We start from the raw sequence: 25,995 nt of genomic DNA on the forward strand, positions 1-25,995 counted from the left end.
TGCGTGGTCACGTTTGGTGCACACACGACACAATTGAAACAAATCATTAAGAAACATTGGCATATAGCACGCCTAAACCTGCCGGATGAACAACTCCTGAGGTTCGCCTTTAAACGTGCTAAAAATATTAAAGAGCACCTGGTGCATTCTCTCTACCAACCAGATACCAAATGCGGCAGTTCCCGCACACTCCGACCCCTACAAGGTCATCACCCATGCGGCAGCTGTGTCGCGTGTAAATTTACAAAGAAAATAAAGTCCTTTTCCATTGGTACACGACAATGGACCCTAAAAGATTTGTTCAATTGCAAAAGTTCAAATGTGATCTATTGCATTGAGTGTCCATGCGGCCTCAGATACATCGGCCAAACAACCAGGGCTGTCAACATGCGGATCTCAGAACATCGCTCCGAAATCAGAGGTAAGAACTTGACAGCCCCCCTGATGGAGCACTACCTGATGATGAACCACACCCCCAATGATATCTTGTGGTGGGTGGTGGAAAAAGTGACAGGCGGGGCGGATACACAACATAGTCTGCTTAAAAAAGAATCCAGATGGATCCACCGCCTGGACACATACCACCATGGCCTGAATGAGATTTTCCAGCCATGTATTTAAATACAAAATTCCATGATTAGCCTGTTGTATGCCACCTCACTATGTCTCTTGCCAGGCACCTTAACACACCACCCCCACCTACACCTGGTGGTCCTGCAGCAACATATGCGCACCTGTGACCCTCCTTGGGCCCCCCCAGCACTCATGGACATGCATGTGAGTAATTCTCTCACAACTCACTTTGGGGCACCGGTACCGCGCACATGAGGTTTTTGGCCCAGGTGCTGTGCGACCACCTATCCAGTTCCCCAGTTCCACTTCCCACAGTGCGGGGACACACGATCACGCTACCCTGTCCTTCCCGTGTCTTTCCACCTCCCCCACCCCCCCACCCTCCAGAGCTCCCCACCAGAGTCTCACCTGCACATACTTTGTGGGATGAGTCCCGACTGCTCTATGAGCAGTCTTGCAGCGGCAGACCCTGTACGCCGTTGCTAGTTCCCATGGTTACAAGCAGAAAAACAACCAGGAATGCGCGCGCTCACCCGTGCAGGATGCTGCTTCCGTGTCTGCAGGGGATTGGCCAGAGCGACAGAGCCTCACGCCACGCGCACGCGCGGTTGCTATGGACGCCGTATTCTTCTATAACGGCACCCAGCACCCGTGCATTCACCTGCATTGTGCACTCGCGGCCGCTTTTTCTCCAGCCAGACGGGGAGTTTCACTGCGCGCGACTGGACGTTTTTGAGCCAATACGCGAGGTAAGCTTTCTGTCAGCAATTACAGAATGCCTGCTCTTCTACTAGCACACACAGGGTGTGAGACTTGATGTGCCCCTAGATCAATCAAGCCACAACTTTCGTTCCGCACTCACGGCCACCAGGGCTTCCCCTATTAACACACTAGGGGTACAAGAGGGAGGCCTCTATTCCCTCCACATCTCAGCTATACACGATGTCACCAACGGCACTAACCTTCATTGTTAGCCACCATCCAAGTGCGTGCCAGTAGACATCACCCCGTACTCCGCTCCAAGGTCCCACACATGAATTACGCATGTAGCCCACACGCCCTACCTCCCCTGACCCGGTTACTTGGCTCCCTACCTCACACTGGGCTGCTCTTCTTTTCCCCTGTCCAGGGTTCCCCTTAGGACCACTCGCAGAAACCACGCCTGTTGCTGATGAAGAATCTCTGCGCCACCACTCCTACTCATCAACTACCAAGTGAACTTTCACATGTCCACCAGCAGGTACCGTTGTTTGCACTTTTTTTCTCTTCCCTGCATTGACACTTGCCCGCAAGCCACTGCAGCCAGTAGTGTGGTCCATACAACACCCATAGTAATTCTATACCTCCATTTTTGTCCCCTGTGCAGCACAACGCTTTACCCCACAACTACTGCCCTGGGCCAGCCCACCTTACAACAGGACCTACTTGAGTATCCTCCCTTGCCCAGCCCCATCTTTGCCCTCTGGTGATTTGGATACCGAGTTTTTGGGATCACAGCACCGGCAGGTAAGCCGCCGCCTCGCTGCATGAGAGACCAAACTATCTGTAACATATGCCAAATGACTATTGGCATCCCTGTAAAATTACTCACTCAAGCTATCTATACCCACTGCAGGATCGCCCCTACGGAGCCCTGATGAAGGCGGACGCTACCTTAATGCACTTCCGCCGAAACGTGCCCACCCGGGAACTGCTACATTCATCTGTTCCCGTCTGAATCAGACCCTGTTTATTCAGTCTCTGTCACGTTGGCCACCAAGATATCTTATTCTCCATAGGACCCTGGAAACACATTATGCTCACATTATGCTGGAAAGTAATACCTGACTGAGTAACTTTCCATTTACAAGGTTATTCATAAAGGAATTTCTAACCTTGGGATTTTTTCACAAAGGACCTGTGTGTCCACATCAATTAGTTCACTATTATGCAAGAAAATAGAAAAGAAACCTCTGCTTAAGATTGACCTGTATATTGATAATACAGTACTCCTTGTTCACTTTGTTGTAAATACTGTACTTTTGTTCCTTGTCATGAATTTTTATTGATGGTATTATATGTTGCATTAACCTTTCATTTATGTATGTTGCACTTTTTTCAACATCTGTTCTCAACTTTTATGTATTGAATACTTATCGATATACTTAGCAAATAAAACCTTTGTCTGCTACTCTCTGGTTTGTCTTAGCTCAGTGAGAAGGCAATACACCTTTGACCTTAGGTTTGGATCTACCACTTAATAGACCGACCTACATATCAATTTGTGGGCAGGACCACCCTCCTGTACCTGTAAAGTACTATAGCCTTGAGCTTGTCCACTAGGAAGGGTACCCCCCCTCTTTTCTACAGGACATGAGTTGGACATGAGTGGGGGCCTGGTGGAGGGTGCCCCACAGTGCTGGGGGGTGGGGGTGCAGGGGGACATGAGTTGGACCTGAGTGGGCCTGGTGGAGAGTGCCCTGTACTGGTGGGGGTGCAGGGAGACATGAGTTGTACCTGAGTGGGGGCCTGCTGGCAGGTGCCCCTGACTGGTGGGGGGTGGGGGTGCTGGGAGACATGAGTTGGACATGAGTGGGGGCCTGGTGAAGGGTGCCCCACAGTGCTGGGGGGTGGGGGTGCAGGGGGACATGAGTTGGACATGAGTGGGGGCCTGGTGGAGGGTGCCCCACAGTGCTGGGGGGGGTGGGGGTTCAGGGGGACATGAGTTGGACCTCAGTGGGCCTGGTGGAGAGTGCCCTGCACTGGTGGGGGGTGGGGGTGCAGGGAGACATGAGTTGGACATGAGTGGGGGCCTGGTGAAGGGTGCCCCACAGTGCTGGGGGGTGGGGGTGCAGGGGGACATGAGTTGGACATGAGTGGGGGCCTGGTGGAGGGTGCCCCACAGTGCTGGGGGGGGTGGGGGTTCAGGGGGACATGAGTTGGACCTCAGTGGGCCTGGTGGAGAGTGCCCTGCACTGGTGGGGGGTGGGGGTGCAGGGAGACATGAGTTGGACATGAGTGAGGGCCTGGTGGAGGGTGCCCCACAGTGCTGGGGGGTGGGGGTGCAGGGGGACATGAGTTGGACCTGAGTGGGGGCCTGCTGGCAGGTGCCCCTGACTGGTGGGGGGTGGGGGTGCAGGGAGACAGGAGTGGGGGCCTGGTGGAGGGTGCCCTGCACTGCTGGGGAGGTAGGGGAGCTGGGAGACTTGCGTTGGTGGGCAGTGGTACAAGGTGACATGTGGGTTGGCTGGGGGGCATGGCCATGGTGGATGGGCTGCCTGCGGGACATGTGCAAGGTAGTCCCCTGTGGTGTGGACCGCCTGCAGGGGCCGTGGAGGGTGTAGAGTGAACAGCTGGGAGGACCCACACGGCCGATTCACGTGTAGGACTCCACGGCACCCCCGGAATACACATAGGCTGCTGGATTCGCGTGTGGAATTTCCCGCACACCTTGGAATACACGTACCCTGCTGAAATCGTGTGTGAAACTTCACGCGCAACCAGAAATACACGCACCACGGACAATCGCGTGTGGAATTTCCCGCGCACCTTGGAATACACGTACCGTGCTGAAATCGCGTTTGGAACTTCCCGCGCACCCCGAAATACACGTACACAGGGCAATCGTGTGTGGAACTTCCCGCGCACCCCGAAATACACGTAACCAGGGCAATCGCTTGTGGAACTTCCCGCGCACCCCGAAATACACGTCACCAGGGGAATCACGTGTGGAACTTCCCGCGCACCCCGGAATACACGTACCCAGGGCAATTGCGTGTGAAACTTCACGCAAACCATATGTAAGGACCCAGACATGGGGAACCACACAACCCAGGAATATGGAAGGGAGACATACGGACCGGAAAAAGAATCAAACGGGACCTGTATGATAGGCGAGTGGTGGGAACACACAGGTAAACCCAATGTACCCCGAACAGAGGATCTAAATGAGTGGGAGAACACAACAACAGTGCTTGGTAAGAACCCCGAACAGCCGACCATGGGTCAGCCCGTAGAGACGAGGTTACCGAAACGTCCTCGCGAGGACGAAAACCCTGACTACACGGGCCGAGAGACAGAGAGCTGTGTCCAGCCGGAAAGGTCCCGCCTCGCCAGAGCGACACTGATGGCAAGACGGAAGGATAGCCGTTCCCGCTGGAACGATGCCCTCAAGTTCTCGGAGCGAGAAGCAGAACGCCGCGTCCAGCCGGGGAAGACTCGCCTTGTCAGAGCGGCACTGACGACCAGCAGGAGGGAGGAAGGAAACTGTAGCCGCGATGAAGAGCTGACTACAACCGGCCACCAGATAGAAGAAGCCCAGTCTCCGCATGGAGACGCGGTCCGCGTGTATTGCAACCGCGAGCAGGACACCAACCACGTGTCCCACAGACTGGAGGAAGCCGGTCCGCTTCAGCAAAGACACAGACCCACAGGGGGAGTCCTATTACCGGGGATACATAGCCCGAACATGGGGGCAACCAAAACAGCAGACACTTACCTGGGCGGCAGCAGGACATTCAGGGGAACAGGGTCAGGGAAAAACATGGGGGGTGGCTCACCAGGAAAAGGGGGCGGGGCCTATGGGGGTTTTTATGCTCCAAGACAGGAAGTAGATCCTGATTGGCCCATCCTTACCTGCCTATATAAAGAGCCAGATAGTTGGAAGAGAGGTGCTCATTCTTGTTCTCCTTGCAGAGCCGATCAGACCTGGATTCCGGAACGACAGGAAGCACCTGGGCGTATGAGGACTAAGTGGAAGAAGATTGTCAGAGGTCCTTATAGCGTGCCCTACAAGAAAACAGAAGAAAACATTTGCTCCACAAAACGAACACCCAGAAGGACTCTGGGAAAAGAAATTTAATTTTTGCTAACCAGCATTATTTGGTTAAATCTGAATAAAGACCAATATTTTTCTTTCCCTTTAACCGCCTATTTTGTCTCAAAAACACACCATAATACACGCACCCTGATGAATTCGCATGTCAGACTACATGCGCACCCCTGAAATACACGTACCCAGGCGGATCGCACTGCTGGGGGGTGGGGGGTGGTAGACAGGAGTGGGGGCCTGGTGGAGGGTGCCCCTGGATGCTGGGGGGTGGGGGTGCAGGGAGACAGGAGTGGGGGCCTGGTGGAGGGTGCCCCTGGATGCTGGGGGGGTGGGGGTGCAGGGGGACATGAGTTGGACATGAGTGGGGCCTGGTGGAGGGTGCCCTGCACTGCGGGGGGGGTGGGGGTGCTGGGAGACATGAGTGGGGGCCTGGTGGAGGGTGCCCCTGGATGCAGGGGAGTGGGGGTGCAGGGAGACAGGGGTGGGGGCCTGGTGGAGGGTGCCCCACAGTGCTGGGGGGTGAGGGTGCTGGGAGACATGCGCTGTTGATCAGTGGTGCAAGGTGACTTGTGGGTTGGCTGAGGGGCATGCCCATGGTGGATGGGCTGCCTGCCGGACATGGGCAGGGATGCAGGGTAGTCCCCTGTGGTGTGGGCTGCCTGCAAGGGCCGTGGAGGGTGTAGAGGGAACACCTGGGAGGACCCACACGGACAATTCACGTGTAGTACTCCCCGCGCACCCCTGAAATACACGTGCCCTGATGGAATCGCGCGTGATACTTACCGCGCACCCCGGAAATACACGTACCCTGCTGAATTTGCGTGTGATACTTACCGCGCACCCCTGGAATACACGTGCCCTGATGGATTTGCGTGTATTACTTCACGCGCACCCCTGATGTACACGTACCCAGGACATTCGCGTGTGAAACTTCCCGCGAACCACTGAAATACACGTTCCCCGCTTAGCGTTTGCTGTTTGGCAGCCCTGTGGACTGGTCCAGGGTTAGCGCAGAAATTTGCGATGGATTGGGAATTTTGATGGCTTTTCCTTGCGCGAGGGCGTTCTTGGGGGCGTAACTGGCGCTGCTGCAGGGTCGCTGCGCCACTCTGCGCCACGGCTGGTTTTGGAGGCTAAAATCCATGAATACGCTGTGCGATGAAATTGATTTTTTCGCACACGGCTGGCGCAGTGTATCGTACGGGGACACTGTGCGCCAGCCGCGTGCGCCACTTTTGTGCGAAATTCTATAAATTACCCTGTTAGTATCTTTCCCCCCACAGGTATTGAGACATTTTCCATTAAGTGTCTTAGAAGTAGGAATGAATTGTAATTAGCCAATAATCCAGTCAAGTATGAATAATAAAATTGGAAATAGTCAGCATAGATAAGTCATGTTACCATCGTGGAAACATCCAAATAATTGAACAATATATCTTCGTTATTAATAGGAAGAGCAAATACAAAAAATCTTAGTTTCTGATACAAAGAAAATGAAAAACCTTAAAAGTTGCCTCTAGGCAAACCATGCATGTATATATATATGTATATTAAACAAAAGTATAAAAGAACAAGACATATTGTGAATGGAAACCTTAACTAAGTAATATTTTACTTTGATGGCGTGCATTATTCCCTGCACAAGAATGGTGCGGAAAGGAGCTCATTACACTAATGCCACAGTCTCCAGCGGATCAACCTCTTCTTTCAGCCAGGGGAAAGGGGACGATCTCTTATAAAGAAACTCTGATCTGGTGGTTCTGTGCCAGACTTGGGAGCCGAGCTCTTTAAATCATACGTTTATGCACCCCGAGGATCCCAAGGGCCTACAAGCCATAGGGAACTTAGTTGTCAGTCACTGAAGAACTAAAGTAGTATACTAGATCCATAGGCAGGAATATATAAGGCGTTCTCAAACCTCCCTCAAAGCATCAGAATAATGGTGCATGAGAACCTGTTAGGGAAGGGTACAGGCTTTACTTTTATTATTATACAACTTTACACATTCAATTCAACAACATTCAATGCAACAATCAAATCAATCAAATTTAAGAAAAATACATATATACTCAAAATTGCATAAAAACATACATAACTTAATCATAAAAACAGAATAAGCCAGGTTCTAGTTAATTCATCAAATCAAAAAGGAATCCATCTTCCCTAATCAATAGCAACCAAGATCTAATACATCATTTGGAACTGAGCTGGTCCAATCATTAGGGCATTGCCTCTCTAGGCCCAATGTCTTAATACTTAGTTGTTTATCTACTTAAAGGGTCATCGATTTTTGTCCTCTCAGGGTGTGCAGCAAATGACATTTTAAGGCCTTTGATGGTAAATATTTTTTCAGCTTCCATCCAGATTCTAAAAAGGGCTAAATGCAATCCAGGATTGAGGGTATTAAGACATTGCTACCAAAACTCATTGGGCCTCATTACGACTCAGGCGGTAAGGGGTTTACGGCAGCGTAAACAGCGCCGACCCTTACCGCCTGATTCCGAGGTCCCTTAGCGCCATGGCGGATTTAACACCTGCTTTTAGCAGGTGTTAAAATCCATGGCGCTAAGGGACCATGGCCCTCATTACGACCCTTGCGGAAAGCGACTGACCGGACCGCCACAGCGTAAATAGCGTTTCCGCCATAGCACGAAGGAGCAAAGTGCGGCCCATTCCGACCCATCGAGCACGAGCACCACGGCATGGCGGAAGTGCAAAGTCCGCGATGGCGGAAATGACCCCAAAACGGCCCACACCGCCGCCGTACGGCGCCCCAGGTGCAATACCGCCACCCCTCTTAGCGGTCACCGCAGTGTGCGCCTACCGGAAAGTACGGTGGCCGGAAATATACGGAAACGGAAGTTAAAACACAGGGCCGGAACGGGAAACATCCCGGCGTACACCTATAAATACACTAAAACCACACAACCACTAAAAACACTACCCTGAGACACACCCCACCCCGTCAACCACCCTAGCGAAACCAAGAAAAATGGGAAAAGTAGCGAAGAAAGCGTGCGACCGCAAGCGGCAGGTCCACTTCTCCCGTGAGGAACTCACCGTGCTAACAGAGACCCTCCAGGAGAATGCTGCCGTCGTCTTCTGCACGCAAATGACCAGGACGGCACTTGCAAACAAGAAGGCCATATGGGCTCTGGTGGCACAGCGTGTAAGTGCGGTGGGGACCGCACCCCGCACCCCACAGCAATGCCGCAAGCGATGGGACGACCTGCGGATACGCGTCCGCAGCATACTCTCTGCCAACCGCAACATTGCCACAGCCACCGGGGGAGGTCCTGAATCACCCATCAAGTTGACCCCCTGGGAAGAAATCTGTGCCTCCACCATCGGAATGGAGAGCATTGAGGGAGTCGGAGGGATGGAGAAAGGAGTGCAGACATCCGAAGATTCAGGTAGGTGGGCCAGATATAACAATCCACACAGTCCATCCATGTGAAGTACCATGCGTCCACATAGTGCAACAGAAACACATGTCCAGGAGAACGTCCACACACATCGGCCTGATAGCGCACGTTAAAACCCACAATAAATACATAAATAATTAAAAACCCCTAATACACGCACTACACATGCAGCAGGCACACCCAAACTGCAGGCTGCCAAACAACTGCACCCTCACTCCACACACAAATGAAAGCACCTCCAAGTCCCCGACCCAAATCACCCTCAGGTACCACCCCAAAGCATGTGATACAATGCCATTCCAATTCCCACAGACCCATCAATAACCCTCGCCCTCCTTTACTCCACCACAGGGTCCGATCCAAACGACGAGCTACAGGACACCCCTACCAGCACACCTGCAAAGAGGGCCAAGACCAACGGCCAGAGACCCTCCACCTCAGCTGCACGCATCAAGACACGGCAGCAGCACAAATCAGGTGGCAGCACAGAGGAGGGAACATCAACAGGCACCCCAGCAGCCAGCATGGCCACAACACCACCACCACAGGTCCCCCCAATGGATGCCACAGAAGGCACTGCCTCTGGTGGCAGCAGCACCATAGGTGACACCCCATTGATGGCAGCATGCTCGGACACAGAAGACGGGGATGTCGAGGTCAGATCCATCCATGACCTGTCCCAATCCCCCTGTCTGTCCCATCCCGTACAACATGAGGATACCACGCAGGTGCAGCCACAAGACGACGACTGGCCATCCCCCACAAGCCCTGTGGCAAGGCAACATGAGGACAACAGCCCCTCTGTGACACCCCCGCAAATGGCCATGGCCCAGCAGAGGCAACAGTCCCTCGACAAGTTAATCGTCCAACAGCAGCAAATGGCCACACTCCTCAAGGACCATGCCGATGAATGTGGGGGCACCAAGGCAGACATAGAAACATCAACAGAGACACTTAGGGCAGAAATGGAGAGAGGTACAGAGACGCTAAGGGCACAAATTGAGAGTAGCACCGAGAGCCTGAGAGTCCAAATGGAGAGTAGCACCGAGAGCCTGAGAGTCCAAATGGAGAGAAGCACCGAGAGCCTGAGGGGGGAACTGCATGCGACGTCCAAAGACGTATGTGCCGAACTTGCCGCAGTGCGCCGTGTGCTCACTGAGCTCTCGCAAACCCTTAGGGACATGCATGGACGTGAGCAGGCAGACACATCATCCGTTGCAAGTTCCGTACAGGGCAGCCCCCAACGTAGATCAGGGAGGAACCTGCGCTCCACAGGCAGGGGTGCCCCTGATACCCGCAGAGGGGGCTTGCAATAGCGACAGGCCACTGACAATGAGCATCTTTGGACACTGGTGTTCGGGGGGGAGGTAGGAGGGTGGAGGGGGTGTGTTGGGCTCACTTGGGTGGCGGGTCGATAGGGTGTTCAACATGATATCACATATGCCATAAAAAGTGCACGATCAACCAATGAGATGTGTGGACATTGATCTTTGTGTACTAGGCCATCATAGGCGTACAGTCCATATTGTGCATGTCCCAGACACACGCAGTGCCACGAGTCCCGTGTCCATGTATCAGCCACCAGGCGTGAGTGCTAGAAGCATACATCAATGAGATGCTGACGGATGTCACGGGCCTCCGGTGCCTCGCAGACTCCATGAGGTGCTGCCACATCCCCACCCTCATCATGACCATCATCAGGTGCTTGCAGTTCTGCGTCAGGGGGCATGGGCACATTTCTACGTACGCACATGTTGTGGAGCATGACACATGCCATGACCATCTTTGCAACCTTCTCATGGCGGTACAGGAGTGCCCCGCCAGACCTGCTGAGGCAGCGGAAACGAGTCTTCAGTAGGCCGAATGCCTGTTCTATGACTACACGGGTACGTGAGTGGGCATGGTTGTAGTCCTCCTCATGCTGGTCCCGTGGGTTCCGGACTGGTGTGAGGAGCCATCTCTTCAGTGGATATCCAGCATCACCTGTATGTGGAGGAGAAACGTAGGATGTGGAATGCCATTGATACGTACGCACACCCCCCCCCCTTCCTGCCAGTACATTGCCAAATCACATACCCCACATCATCATGCATGCAATGAGACTCACCGAGTAGCCAGGATCTGTTCCCTGCGTGTCGCTCCATGTAGCGTGGTATGGTAGAGTTCCTCAAGACCATGGAATCATGGGTTGATCCAGGGAATCGGGCACAACAATGCGTAATGATCCTGTTGGAGTCACACACCATTTGTACATTCAGGGAATGAAATTGTTTTCGGTTGCGGTACTGGGCCTCCATGGCATGTGGGACGACCAATTCCACATGGGTGCAGTCGATGGCACCAATGCAACCCGGTATGCCGGCAAGTGCATGGAATCCCACTTTTGTGTTGGTTATTTCCTGCTCCGAGCGTGGTAGAGAGATGTAGTCGTCTGCGTGCTGCAGGAGGGCATCGAGCACTTGGAATAGTGTCCGTGAGAACAGTGGCTGAGAAATGCCATGCAACTGTCCGACTGTGTGCTGGTAGGTGCCTGTGGCCAGGAAGTGGAGTACAGACACCACCTTCAGTAGGGGTGGGATGGCGGTTGGGCTATCTATCATGCTGACTAGGTCAGCCTGTGTCATGTCCACAATGGCGGCTATGGTGTCCCGGTCCAGACGGTAGAGGGTGTGGATCTGCTCATCAGTGAGGTTGAACGGATGTGCTCGGAGGCGTGGGATTGCGGGCTGCCTGCGTGGTGGTAGTGGCTGTGCTGCTGGGCCTTGCTGGCCCTGCCTTGGCCTCCTCCTCCTCCTGCGTCTCCTCCGTGCGGCTGGTTGTAGTTGTTGTTCGTCTTCTTCTTGGAGTCGGAGCACTTGCAGTGCTATCAGGTCCCCCAGGGCCAACATTGCGAGTCCTGCCGGGAGCATTTCGGTGTGGTTGTGGGAGGAGACTGGCTGTGCAATTTATGTGTTTCCAGGCTGTATGGCCTCCACCTGTGGTGATTGATTCCACCTGTGCAAACTGCTCTCCCCTTTGGCCGAGCATGTCCCGCGCACAACGCTGCAAATCGGGTAATTGTATCTTGCTATTGCATTCATGTATTTGTACCCGATGGCCGTGTAAGATTGGTTGATATGTTCATTCTGCTGTGGTCCCATTGTTTCCCATACTGTCTGTGCAGTCGCGAACAGACTTGTGAAGGGTCAGTGGAACGTAGTACTCGAGTAACGGTGGGCCCTCATGCATCACTGTACTGAGTTGCAACGACGGGCGTGGCTTCCCATTCGTGGGTGAAGGCAGTTGCCATTTTCACACACAGCCGCACTCGATGGAATAATTAGTGATTTCAAACGGCCACAGATGCCTTCTCGACGTGATGTTGCAAATGAGGAATTCGAAGGGCGGCGCTTTCGGTTTCCAGCTAGCGGCGAGGAGATGCCCACAGGTCTGACTGCAAATATAACGTTCTATTGTTCTATGTCCTTGAGACAGGGCCCATGGCGAGGGAGCAATGATTGATATGAATAGTTTGGGATGCGCAATAGCTACGTGGGCGATGAGGCCGGGCATTCCCAAATACATGTTACTTCACAACACTGGATTTACGGGCTGGGGCACTGTGGATTTAGCAGGCTGCATTACGCACAGACTCAATGGATGTTTCTAATGTCATGTGAGTAATTATTCAGGCGTTTTGATCCCGGGATGAGGGAATGATGAATGGATGCATGGGCAGGTGATTTGATGCAGAGTTTGCCTTGTACAGGGCTTCTTGGGGTCTATCCGCCTCCCCTACGCTATGTGATGCAGGGCTGCCATAGTGGGACCATCGTCTATCTGGCCTTGTTGAGGCCTCCCTGTCTCGACGCGCACTCAGCCACTTGTGTCCATGCACGTTAACATTCCCATCTGATGGATTCTGTTATGGCAGACGCATGCACAGGTACACTCGTTCGTGATGGTGTTTACACCTAGGTATAGATGGTTATGAGTCGCAAGTGGCTTTGGGGTGGTGATGATCCTTTGGAGTGGGCTAGCATGCATATGGCTGTGGATTTCGTGTGCTCATTGAAGTGAGTTGTTCGTATGTAGTTCTGATGGCCATTCTGTTCTTGTTCTTTTCTTTTGGTTGACAGGTATCTCCTCCCCTTTTGCCACTGCCATCTGTATGCCACTCCTGCAGATGGATTTTACTCCCGACACCTGCTGCTTCGTGTTAATCGGTGGAGCAGCATTACGATCTTATGGGACGATCGCCAGTGGCCCACATGCCCTTACGCAGTACTGGTGGCTCGGAGCAACATTTCGGCCTTTCAGCTGGACTAGTGCCTCCACATTGGGACGGCCCTGCGGTTGTGTGCGCTTCCATGTAGCCTTTTCGTACGTGAATGTGGCTCTGTGTACCATGATGGAACAGGGCGTCACACAAGTGGTGGCTGGTCATTTCTTGCGGATGCAGCCCACAATGGTGAAATGTGTTTTGGAGTTCGTGGCCTGATGGCTGTATGGGCTTGGTGATTTAGTTGTGCATTAAATTTCTAATCTGATTTGGCCCGTGTAGCGTTTTTCTTTGCAAGTGATGTGGCATGTGCCTATTTGTGGGGCGATGTATTGTGAGGAGATCTGCATTGGGTTCCTGCTTCGGGGTTTAGTTGCGTGGTACTGTACTGGGCGCGTTTGCCTACTGAGCCCGTGAGGTCAGGGATGGGGGCTGCCAATATGACAGTTTGAATGTTGTCATGCTCAGGGGCGGGGGATTGGGTTTTGTGTAACAGATGGCGGTCAGCCAGGTGGACTGGTGGAATGATGTGTTTTCGGAATGTTGCTGGGCACAGGTGCCTGTGTTTGCGTGCGTTTCTTGGTGGGGGACTGTGGTCATGTCCATTGGGATGGCTTCTGTATTCGTGCCATCTGTGCCCTGCAGCTCCCATTGGCACCTCTTGTGTTGCTTTTGTTCGTTGGCATGCATTGGTGCTTTGTACTTTTCAATGGTTGCATTGTGACTTCTTTGCACCTACAGGGAGTTGTACTTTGTGGGCAGGGAGCGGTGTACAGGCACTCAGTGGGGCCGTTTACGGTTGATTCGCGATGCCGTACTTCTCGCCATGGCGGAATGGTCCATTCCGCCATGCCTGATGGCGTTAGGTACATGTCCGCTAGGGTCGGAATTGGCGTACCGTTGCACCATGGTGGTGTTTGCGGTTTGGCATGGCGCGCGCGCGCGTGCTTAGTGCAGTTAGCGTTGGCGTTCACTACGGTGTCGCTAATGGCTTCGTACTTTGCGGTGACGGGTCATAGTCGCACCGAGCGCTATTCGATGGCGGTATTGCATTTCCGCCATCGTTTTCCCCTTTCCGCCAGGGTCGTAATGAGGGCCCATGTTGTTAATTACGCCACCGTAATTTACGGTGGCGTAATTAACGCCTTCCACACTCCCATTATGCCCTATGGGGCAAAAATGGGAATGGGGAAGGGTAAATGGGGATTGGGGACTTACCGCCCTGCCGACCTCGGAATGGGGCGGTAAGTCTGCCAACCACCATGGCGTAAACGTAGTTTACGCCATGGTGGTAAAGGTACGACCCAGGCGGTAACTTACCGCCTGGGTCGTAATGAGGCCCATTGTCTCTTACGTGTTCAAAACAATGTGCAAACTTGTCAAGATTTTTACCATAACTGATACTCATCTTCGGACACTGAGCACTATATGTCTCGCCGTTTCCAACTCAGAGTGATTCTCGCAGATTCTACAGAATCTCTCCGTTTTGCTCAAAGCTTGCCCCAATCTGATGTTCTCTAATGTTGGTAAATGGTTAATCTGCATCAACAGTATAAATCGCCTAAGTGCAGGAGATGGGCACAGATCCAAGTACATTCGAGCCTGTTTATACGTGTACAGTACAAATGTCACAAACTTATACGTTTTTAAAGTTGCTAAATGTACATAATTATTCTGCCAATCCCATAAGTATAGGCGTTTATGTAGATGGTAAAATATAGATTCATTGTCTTGTCCCCACTGGGGAGTCCAGCAAATCTGTATAAAAACAGTGCTTTCATATCTTTCCCGAATCTAGACTGGATATTACTCCCATATTGTCCTTTACGGACATTAATAGGGGATTCGTGGGGTTATTTTGGATTTTAATATACAACTCCGCTCTTTTCCGGAGCACCATAGCCTTTAAAGAATTTACATTAGAGCTAAAGCAGACCTTGGGAGGCTGGAAATACATATGAGGACGTAGATGGATGCCTACAGAACCTTCCCGGGTACATAAAGTCCCAAGTTGAAAACTGGATAGGGAAAGAACGTGCAAAAGAACCCCTCCACTTGGATGCTCTCTTGGGCATGGTGTGGACATTTGGAAAAAAAGTTGATCATTCTTTCCATTGGAAATGTAAAGTTGAAGAGAACAAGGAGACCCCTTAATGCTCATTATGAGATGATGGGATAAATACATCTGGCCACTGTTCACAAATGAAAAAAGGGGGCATTATTCAACCTCCTTTGGCAGGGAATATTTCAGAATAAGGGATATAATATTGAAAAAGGAGACAATGGGAACATTTCCCCTAAATCCAGGAAACTCCAACGAGATGCCTGTCCATGATATGAGAGTTTGCATTTAACTTGCCTGTTCTTTGGAACTACCAGCTCAACTACTAAATAATTATCACTGGGTAACTGAGAAAATATAAATGGCTCATCATACATTGACATCGACACTCCCTCCCCTCAACATTCATTAGAGAGACAAGACGGACGGAAGGCATGATGGTTAAAGCAGAGGAATTTTAGTTAACGCCCTGCAATGTCAGGTACTAGGGACACATATGCGAAAAGAAAAACTTTTTTGAATAAATAAATAATCACCTTACTATCACTGAGGAAAATTAAGGGCATATTTCGCTGATACAAGTGTAATTGAAAAAACGGGGCAACTTCTACTCTTTTTGAATGTATTGGGGATATAAACTGAACGACTTGAAGAGAACAGAAAGAACCCCCCCCCCCATAGCCCCTTCACTAAGTATTATGAAGCAAAAAGCTGGTAAACGGGAGGGCCTGCTGTTTAGGAGAAACACCTCCAAAAATGCTATTCCTTGTTCTTGGCAATACCCCAGGTACTAACCAGTAAGGTAAACCAGGAGGGAGGGAGGGATAATACTCACCTCTGTGTCTTTAATAAAATCTTTACCCCCACTCACGTTAGTGAGGGGGATCCAGAGGTTCATATTATGCAAGTTTAAAGAGTTATTAAAATCCCCAAGGACTATAACGGTGAGATGGAGAAGCAACACTACAAGGAGGATAGACACCCTTTTGCTTTCAGACCCCATCCTGGATCTCTCTTCTGAGCAAATCCCAGATGGGGATCAGTGGTGAGGCTTTGAGGCTTTGAGAGCACCAGCGTGAATTATGGAGAAAGCTGGGAACTGTGAGCTTAAGGAGTCCCTTTCTTGTACACTGAGAGTGGGCGTGCTGCGCGTTAACATGCTGTTGTATCATAATGAGCGGGAAGCTTGTACGTAACTGGTTCAGCTCTTTATTGTGGCATCAGTATCAGCAATGCAGGGCACATGAATATAAAAGTCTTGTCCAAGGGCAACTGGCCCTCCACTGTGCTGGGTGCAGTATTGCCCTAAAATCTGTAGAAAAGGTTTATTTCAAATCCTAAGAGGAGCGCCGGGAGCACGGCTAGCTCCGTGTCATCTGCTCTCGCTTCTGGCACTCCACGCTCGTTTCACCCGGCTCTTCCGGGTTCCTTGCGAGATCCCGCGAGACCTAGCGTCACGCGATATCTCTACACATACTTCTCTGCCATCTTGCGAGAAGTGTTTAGGCCTCGCTCGAGCTTGAAAGCGCCTCTTTCATTCGTCGGTACCCGCCACGTGGCTGACCTATGCCCTTGCACACGGGCTTGAGAAAGGAATGCAAACAGGGGAGTGCTGGGAGGGCACACTTTTACTTTAATAGATTTATATAGCTCGACCGCTGAACTGGAGGCTTAAGGGCGCTAAACAAAAAGGACAAAGTACAGCAAGGACTTGTACAAACCAGAATGTAAACAGAGTTTAGCCACCCTTTCTTAAAACCATTGTGGAGGTTGCTTCTCTCAGGTTGTGGGGAGACTGCTCCAGGAAGCAGGTGCTACAACATAAAAGGCTCAATTCTTCACAAAGGAAAAGGGAAAAAGGGAAACTTGAGAAGCGTTTAGAAAAGACTTCCAGGCAGCACACCTTTATCAATATGACTGCAGTCAGCAATCCCGGAGGACTTGCGCATTACAAAGTACTCATCTGCTGTGAGGAGCAGCAAAGAAGGAAGAGAGGCTGATTCTATGACAAGACAGGAGGCTCATATTATGCATTTCAATCTTTACTCTGAAACCACAGCAGCAAAGAAAAATCTTTTACAAACAAAAAAGTTGTAAAGCACAGAACTAAATAGAGTTCAATGTCAATGTAAGGGAGCTCCCCAATCCATCATGGAGGACAGGTCATGCCCTGCAGGAGACCAACGAGCAGGGACCCTTCCTTATATAAGTCCATTACTCTAATCCCAATTCCTCTCTCTTTGCTGCTGAAATACACAGCTAAGTCACTCCTCCTAGTTCTTGCCTTAGTGTTGAATTTATGGAGTCTAGAGTATTCTTTTCTGTTATTTATGTATATTGAAAGTGATTTATGGCACTGTGCCAGTGAAAGAGTCATGTATTTTCTTGTAGTATGAGTAATTGGCTGAGTACAGTGGGCAGCGTTTTTCGCTGTGTTCAGTGTAATTACAGTCGCTTCGCCTGCCTCATAAAACTCAGGCGGCGACGCGTGGAATTCTTTTCCCCTCAGGGGAAGTTTGTTTATCTTTGCGCGGCTGCCTCCAGTCCCCAGAGCCAGCACGCATTGCCCACATGTTCTTAACATTTTTAAAATTCTTTCCCCTCAAGGAAAGTTTGTCTTGGTGCGGCTGCCTCCAGTCCCTGGAGCCAGCGCGCATTGCCCACGTGTACTTGTAATTTTTTCCCCTCAGTGGAAGTTTGGTTTCTCCTTGTGCGGCTGCCTCCAGTCCCCGGAGCCAGCGCGCACTGCCCACATGTTTTGTTAGTGACGCGCGCGGTCTGTTTAAGAAGCTCAGCTTCTTACCGACGCGCATCACGGCTGTAATGCAGCTCCGTGTAGTTTCATTTTCACTTCACACGCGTCACATGTGTGTTTTCTTTTATACGCTGTTCGCGTTTGAGGTCAGATACACACAGGCCAGGCCTGTTCTTGGGACCCGGCTGGGAGGCAGTTCGCTACGCCATCATTTAGTTGGTGAAGCTCTTTCAGAAGCATTTCTACTACGTGCAGCTGTCCTCTCTTTTAATTTGAACGCCTTCATGTTTTTCTTTGTTTTGGGGCGACATAGCTCAGGGGGAAGGTTGCAGGTTTACCATGCAGAGGGAGTGTCCACATATGGATGTGTATTTATATGTATGTGTATATGTATTTACATGTGTATGTATATATATATATATATATAGATAGATATATCTATATATAGATATATATATTTAAAAATTGATATTTTATTTGGTGTTTTAATTTTGATATTTTCAGCTTATATTAACACCAGTTTGTCTACTGAAGAGCCTCATACGCTGCCATTCTGCTGTTTATTTATTTATTTATTTAAGAGCTGCTCAGGGCATGGGTGATTTGCCTTCACTGTAGGTGCCATAACCTGTTTCGGTTTCAGGTTCTGCCTGAGTTCTATTGTGAGGTTAACCCCTCGTCTACTGCTGATTTCCACACCCTACTGGGGTGAGCAGTTTCAGGTACACTGGCTTACTGTATTCCTCCCTTAAACTTGGCAGTTTTGTTTAAGTGCGGCTGGTGACAGATGTCATTATCCTCCCTGGAAAGGTAGCGTCACCTGCTCGGTGGCAGGTTTTGCCTGTGTTTTTTTTCTGCGAGGTGGCCCCTCGTTTACTGCTGGTTCCACACCCTGCTGGGGTGAACAGTTTGAGGTACACCTGCTCAGTGTATTCCTCGCTTAAAGTCAGCAACTTTGTTTGTGTGCTGCATATGGCTGTTTGTGTGCCATTACCTGCTCGGTTTCAGGTTATGCCTGAGTTCTACGGCGAGGTTACCCCCTCGTGTACTGCTGGTTATCACGCCCTGCTCGGGCGAGCAGTTAGAGGTGCACTTGCTCAGTGTATTCCTCCCTTAAGGTCAGCAGCTTTGTTTAGGTGCTGCATATGGCAGTTGTCATTGTTTTTTCTGTAAGCCTGCCATTACCTGCTCGGTTTCAGGTTCTGCCTGAGTTCTACTGCGAGGTTACCCCCTCGTGTACTGCTGGTTGCCACACCCTGCTAGGGTGAGCAGTTGTGACGCACTTGCTCAGTGTACTTTTGCTAAACAATAGGTTTAAGTGATGACTGGAACACATTTGCATTTTCGGAATGGTCAGTAGCCTGCATAGCTCAGTAGGTATCGGCTTATATAAGGGCCGGGGGGGGGCAGGACCCCTGTGAGGGCGTGACCCCTCTTCTTTGGATATTTTATATATTTTATTTTATATATTTTATATTATTTATTTATTAAATACTTTAAAGAAAAGAGTGTGTGGAGGTTGTTGTAACAAACCCATGTGATGGGTTGTACCTTCCTCTCTAGCCATTGGGTTGACCTTCGTCTTTTAGTTAAATTCTGTCGCCCTTTACCGTAGTTAGTTTCAGGACAACTCAGTCCTTTCCTTAGGTTTTGCTTTCCCCGATATCAATTGCTCCACCCAATACCTGTGCTGATTAAGCTGCAGTATTTTTTCCCAACATGAGGAAGAAAAGATGATGCGTTATGCCTCTATTGAGGTCTGCAGGGCTTGAGGCTCTCTTTAGTGGGTGGCGTGTTTCCCTTACTATTTGTCCCTTTGGACATTTATTATTCTATTGGACTATTGGTGGAGTCAGGGTCAGCTCGAGGGTAACTGTTCAGTTTTGTTGCATGGCAAGTTGAGGAACCATGTTCTACTTGGAGGAAGTGTTTGGGAAACACTTGATGATATCAGATAGACGAGTTGCCAAATAATAACTCTATGACGCCTGCACCATGGTTTTCCTCCCAAAACTTGACCTGTGGTTCAACTAACAGTCTAACAGTGTGTTGCACTTTCTCCTCTGCTCGAGGAGTTCAAGCAGGCTTCTGTACCCTCAAGAGCTTTGCTTAACCTCTTTCGTTGTATATATATAGACATATATATTTTCTACAGTGCACCGAATAGAGTGCTGGTTTTCACCTCTGTGCTGACCCTACTGATACAGGTTCCTAATTTTGGAAAGGTCTAAATCAGTCTTTTATCCTGCTGAGATCGGTAAGTGAACACCTCACGCCACACACCGTTCGTAGTAGTGATATGCACCACTCGTATACCTCAGGGTTCGTAGTATTGTATAAGTACTGTTTTGCTATGGACAATGTGCTTAATTTTTTCCTTCCCCTGATTCCCTTAGTGGCCAGTCAGCCTCACACGAATAAAGAGACTCAGACCTCAGGGTTTGAGGGGACAGTGGTGCCAGATTTCTTTCACAACCTGCATTTACGAGGCATTGATAATTTTCCCTGAGTTCTTTTCCCCCTCATTCCCATGCTCGTCATCCCTGGGGGAGATTGTACCATGATATACACCTCTTGGAGTATCTCCCGATGGTTTTCTGATTTTCCTTGTACAGGAGTTCTGGCTCGGGGCCAGTGCAGACTCGCACTGAGCATTTCCCTCCCGTCAGTTACTTTCCTTTGCGCTAATTCCTGGTATTTCAATAAGTTAAGCGGAGCCTGTCCACGGTTAGGGGATTGGTTAGAGGTGCAAGAGTGTATTTATTTCTCTTAAGAGTGTAAAGCGGGGCTTTAATGTGGTCCTCAGGGTAGCCTTCGTCTGGAATGCAAGGTTTCTCCCTTGGATAAGTGGGGGAGGCTTCTCCTCCTTTGGGAAGGCTCAATATCCCTTGGTGGGATAGAGGGGTCTGGGAGTGATACTAATCTCCCTTCAAAGTTATTGTGACCCTCTATCACGGTGCGTTCCAGCGTCTCTACATTAACTATCAGAAGGTGTCTGCCACTACGATTCCCGAGGGCTGGGATATTTATATTTTGTTAATGATTTGATTCTCCTTTGGGCTTTCACAGGAGTTTGTTTTTACAATAAGGTGCCAGCTCAGGGTGCTGTGAGCTTCAAGGCTCTCCAAATTGACTGAAATAGAAGTTAGACCTCTTCTGATGTGCAACTTCAGTTTGATTGTTTAGTGATCAGTTCTTTGCAGTTCAGAGTCTGGCTAAGACTTTGGAATTTAGGAGTCCTCCTTCGGTTAGTTTTGATCCTCTAGGGGATTTATCACCAGGGAGGAGGGAACAAGGTCCAAGCACCGGGCACATCTACAAGGGGGTTTAGATATCACTATAATGGTGGCGATTGGATGTCGGATACATTTTTTCTCCTTGCCAAGTTGGCCTCTTAAGGATCTGGTTTGTAAATATCTGCCTCTTGTCATGGTAGCAGAGTCCTTCTTCAAGAGTTTGGGAGGTCTGAAGGTCTCCTTGTTGGCGGTTTGACAGGTTTAGTTTCTCAGGTGGGGCCCCTCTCTTCCATTCTGCTTCTGCCTCCAGAAGACATCCCTCCTTAGTATACACATATGTCTGAAGACAATTGTGGGTTAAGTCTATTGCTTTTCAGCTCCGCTCAGGATGAGTCGTCCTGTTACAAATTTATAAAATGACTTTTTACTCCCATTTTACCTCTTTGAAGATTTGTCTTTCCCTCTTGGTTCCCCAGTGTAGCTATGTGACATGCCCTGTTTCTAATGCAATATCTTCCTTTAATGCATGGGATGGAACCTACAAGACTTTCACCCCTATGGGGTACTTTTCTTTATCTCCAGGAGAGCTAGGTGCTTATTTTTCTTTAGTTTGCTTTCTAGGTTCCCAAAGATGGTATGAATTTAAGTGTTTTAAATGTTTGATTGGACAACGGAGACGTTTATTTCAGATGAGTTTTGTCCTAACCTATTAGTATAGGAAAACTTTGTTCAAGGGTTTTTCTCCTCTTTAACCAGTTGGCTTTGGCGGCCTGTAAGGAACGCTGGAATTGGCACAATTTCCTGTTTTTCTTGCAGTGGATTTGACGATGCCTTATAAGACAGTTTTTCGGGCAACCTAGTCTTGGGCAATTCTCTTGCGGTCAGCTGATTGATTTAGTGAAAGCATTTAAAAAAAAAATGTAAAAAAAAAATGTTTTTTCCTTTCCTATTATTTTATTATATTGTTTTATTATATTGGCTCTATTGTATGGATCATGTTGTACTAATGAGATGCAAGGCTTTGAACTTGCATAATATGAGCCTCCTGTCTTGTCATAGAATGGCTAATCCCCCCCACTAACGTGAGATGGGGGTTTAGATTCTATTAAAGACAAGGAGGCGATTATTATCCCACCCACCCTGGGTATGATATGATATGACAATTGTGACACGCATGTACACAGGTGGTTCAAGAGAAAACATTCTTTGGTTTGTTGTTTTTCCCAACCACCCATCCTTCTTGCTTGTTGTTCTTACAGCCACGAGTTGAGGTTCTGATCAGGAGTGTGGCTCGCAGTTACAAGTTATGGAGTGCGTGGTACGAGAGCTTCGCTGGATTTGCCTTCATCGTTTATCATCTGATCTGTGCAGTGGACGTCTGGTTCAAGTCAGCTACAGAAAGAGGGGTTGGGATCTGAGTAATGGACTTATATAAGGAAGGGTCCCTGCTCATTGGTCTCCTGCAGGGCATGACCTGTCCTCCATGATGGATTGGGGAGCTCCCTTACATTGACAATGAACTCTATTTAGTTCTGTGCTTTGCAACTTTTTTGTTTGTAAAAGTTTTTTCTTTGCTGCTGTGGTTTCAGAGTAAAGATTGGAATGCATAATAATCAGCTCCTTGTCTTTAATAGAATCTAAACCCCCATCTCACGTTAGTGTGGGGTATTAGCCATTGCAGGGGGTGGGGGGCGGGGGTTATAGACTGGGACCTGTGCTGATTGGCTATTATGGGGTCATGACCCTGGCTCTCTGGGGAGCTCTATTTATGTTCTCATTACGAAATTGTTAATGGTACTCTTAACAACATTTTTTTAAGTGTATTTTTTCTTTGCTGCTGGAGGAGTAGATCAAGATTAATGCATAATATGAAACCTCTGGTCTTGACATAGAATCAATACAGGGAGACCCTCATTATTCCCACTGCCACGCCTTCACTGTGTGTCTACAAGCACCGTGTATCCCACTCATGAAAGAGTGACACTCAATACAGGGAGACCCTCATTACTCCCACTGCCACGCCTTCACTGTGTGTCTTAAAGCACTGTGTATCCCACTCAGGAAAGAGTGACAATCAATACAGGGAGACCCTCATTACTCCCGCTGCCACGCCTTCACTGTGTGTCTACAAGCACCGTGTATCCCACTCATGAAAGAGTGACACTCACTACAGGGAGACCCTCATTACTCCCACTGCCACGCCTTCACTGTGTGTCTTAAAGCACTGTGTATCCCACTCATTAAAGAGTGACACTCACTACAGGGAGACCCTCATTACTCCCACTGCCACGCCTTCACTGTGTGTCTTAAAGCACTGTGTATCCCACTCATGAAAGAGTGACAATCAATACAGGGAGACCCTCATTACTCCCACTGCCACGCCTTCACTGTGTGTCTACAGGGCCTGTCTATTCCAGTCATCAAGAGGCGCCAACCATTATTGGGAGAGTGCATTGCTCCCACCTCCAATCTCTATCCATCTGAAGAGGTGACAGCCACTACATGGAGAACACACCACTCCCACTGCCACGCCTTTACTCTGTGCCTACAAGCACTCTCTAGCAATCTCAAGAGACAACAGCCACTACAGGGAGGACGCATCAGTCCCACTGCCACGCCTTCTATCTGTGCCTACAAGCACTCTCTAGCAATCTCAAGAGGCGATAGCCACTACAGGGAGGACACATCAGTCCCACTGCCACGCCTTTACTCTGTGCCTGCAAGCACTCTCTATCCACTACACGCACTCTCTAGCCCTCCCACTGCCAACAAGCACTCTATGTCCATCTAAAGAGGTTACAGCCACTACAGGGAGGACCCATCACTCCCACTGCCACTATTCTGTGCCTACAAGCACTCTCTAGCAATTGCAAGAGGTGACAGCCACGACAGGGAGGACCCATCACTCCCACTGCCACTATTCCGTGCCTACAAGCACAAGCACTCTCTAGCAATTGCAAGAGGTGACAGCCACTACAGGGAGGACCCATCATTCCTACTGCCACACCTTTACTCTGTGCCTACCGTGGGGTACATTTAAGGCCCTGAGCAGGAATCCCCTTCACCTAAAAAATGCATTTAAACATTGCCACGAAAAACACCTGTGCTTTGCTTCCCTGGCACATGTGTGGCAAGCATTGAACACTGCAACCCAAAGAATGGGCCTTGCTTTCCTTTCATCTGAGTAATGAGAAGTCATGACCTGGATTCAGAACGGCTCTGCGTGTACTTTATTCCATCTGAATGCCAATAAGTTAGGCAATACATCCCAAAAACAGCCTTGTCTTACTGTTCATTCACATGAGGGGCAAAGATTTCACATGGCAGCTGACACAGCTTTGTTTTCCCTTTCATGTGGACGGCAACACTCTAAAACACTGCAAATAAAAGAAACCGTTTTTTAATTTTTCATCCGGTGTCAAATCAAAGAAACCCTGTGCAGTATCCCTCTGTGTCCATGAACCAACAGTACATGCTAACCCACTCAAGAGGTCAAACTAAAAGAAAATCCTATGACCTACAGAACCGCATTTAAACATTGAATGAGAAATACGGCTGCACACTTGTGAATTTTAAACATGAAGAAAAAATGATGTTTAAAAGCCAATGTCATATGGTGGCTTTTGCTTGCACAGAAATGTCAGTGTGGGTGGGGGTTCGACTACACATGTACATTATGTTCTCCCCCACAAGACTTCAATCACCTTGAGGCCCAGAATACTAGAAAAAACAGTTTTAGGCTCAGGCACAAGATTCAATTGAAAGCCTGGCCTCTCACTGGAAGTCACATTAATCAGTGAATCATTCCACAATGGCATGTGAGGTGGCCGAGAGTATGAGGATTATCTGCCCAGACTAGCAGGCAGTACTGGAAGAGGGGACAATGGAAGCCAGTGTGGCTAGGCCTGACCAAGAAGTTCGATTTCCTCCAGCACCCACTCTGAAGGATGAACTGTAAAACTTCAAATGGCATCATAAAAGTCTTTTGTTGCAAGCCAAGCCAGGAGGAGACAGTTTGCTTTGGGGCAAATGACGCACCGCCCCACATGCGACAAATCCTCCACATTGACATTAAAGGACTTCTTCATGTTAAGACATTTTTCTCAGCACTCCGAATAAGTAATAATTTTGTTTTATGATATTTTTCCATCTGATTTGTAGGTGACCAAGAGACCAAGTGCATGTTTCTCGCACTTTGTGAACTGAAATGGCCAGGAAAGACGTGTTTCTGGTTGATTTATAAATGGGAAAAATATGAAACTTGGGGGAAAGATGCAAAATGTGATTATGAACATGTGTAATCATTGGCAGGATTTTACCTGTTATGCATTTCATGAAAAGGGCCAAAATGTGCCAAAGGGCAATGCTACCTCTCACAGAGTTAGTGATCGGTTTGTCCAATTACCTGGGACCCATTGAATCCGCATATCTACTTCTTATGGCAGTGGCTAGTATAAGTGTGGAGTTATGATCCATAACTCATTTTGCTAAAAAGTGGACTTGAGAGAACAAAGAACTGTCATAAATGCCAAATGGACAGATAGTGATCCCTCCCCTTGAACCAATGACGCCAAGGGGCGGGGAAAGGAATGGTTGGCTGTCCTATCCCAGGGTAGGAGTAATTCTAGAACACTGCCCCCTAGATTGTAAAATGAATGATGTCATTTGGGCTATATAAGGGGGACACAGAGAGATACAAGGGATCCACAGCAAGAGACAGAGATTCCAGATCCAGACACACACAAGAATCCAGGGATACAGGAGAGGAGGGAGCGGATCCCATCCAAGAGAGCGCAGTGACCAGACCCTGGCATAGCTGTCCAGAATCCCAACCAAGAGAGTGCAGTGACCAGGCCCAAGGCTTAGCTGTCCA

The sequence above is a fragment of the Ambystoma mexicanum genome, chromosome 13 (genome assembly GCF_040938575.1).
Source record: "Ambystoma mexicanum isolate Mex_15411 chromosome 13, UKY_AmexF1_1, whole genome shotgun sequence".
Taxonomy (NCBI): Eukaryota; Metazoa; Chordata; class Amphibia; order Caudata; family Ambystomatidae; genus Ambystoma; species Ambystoma mexicanum.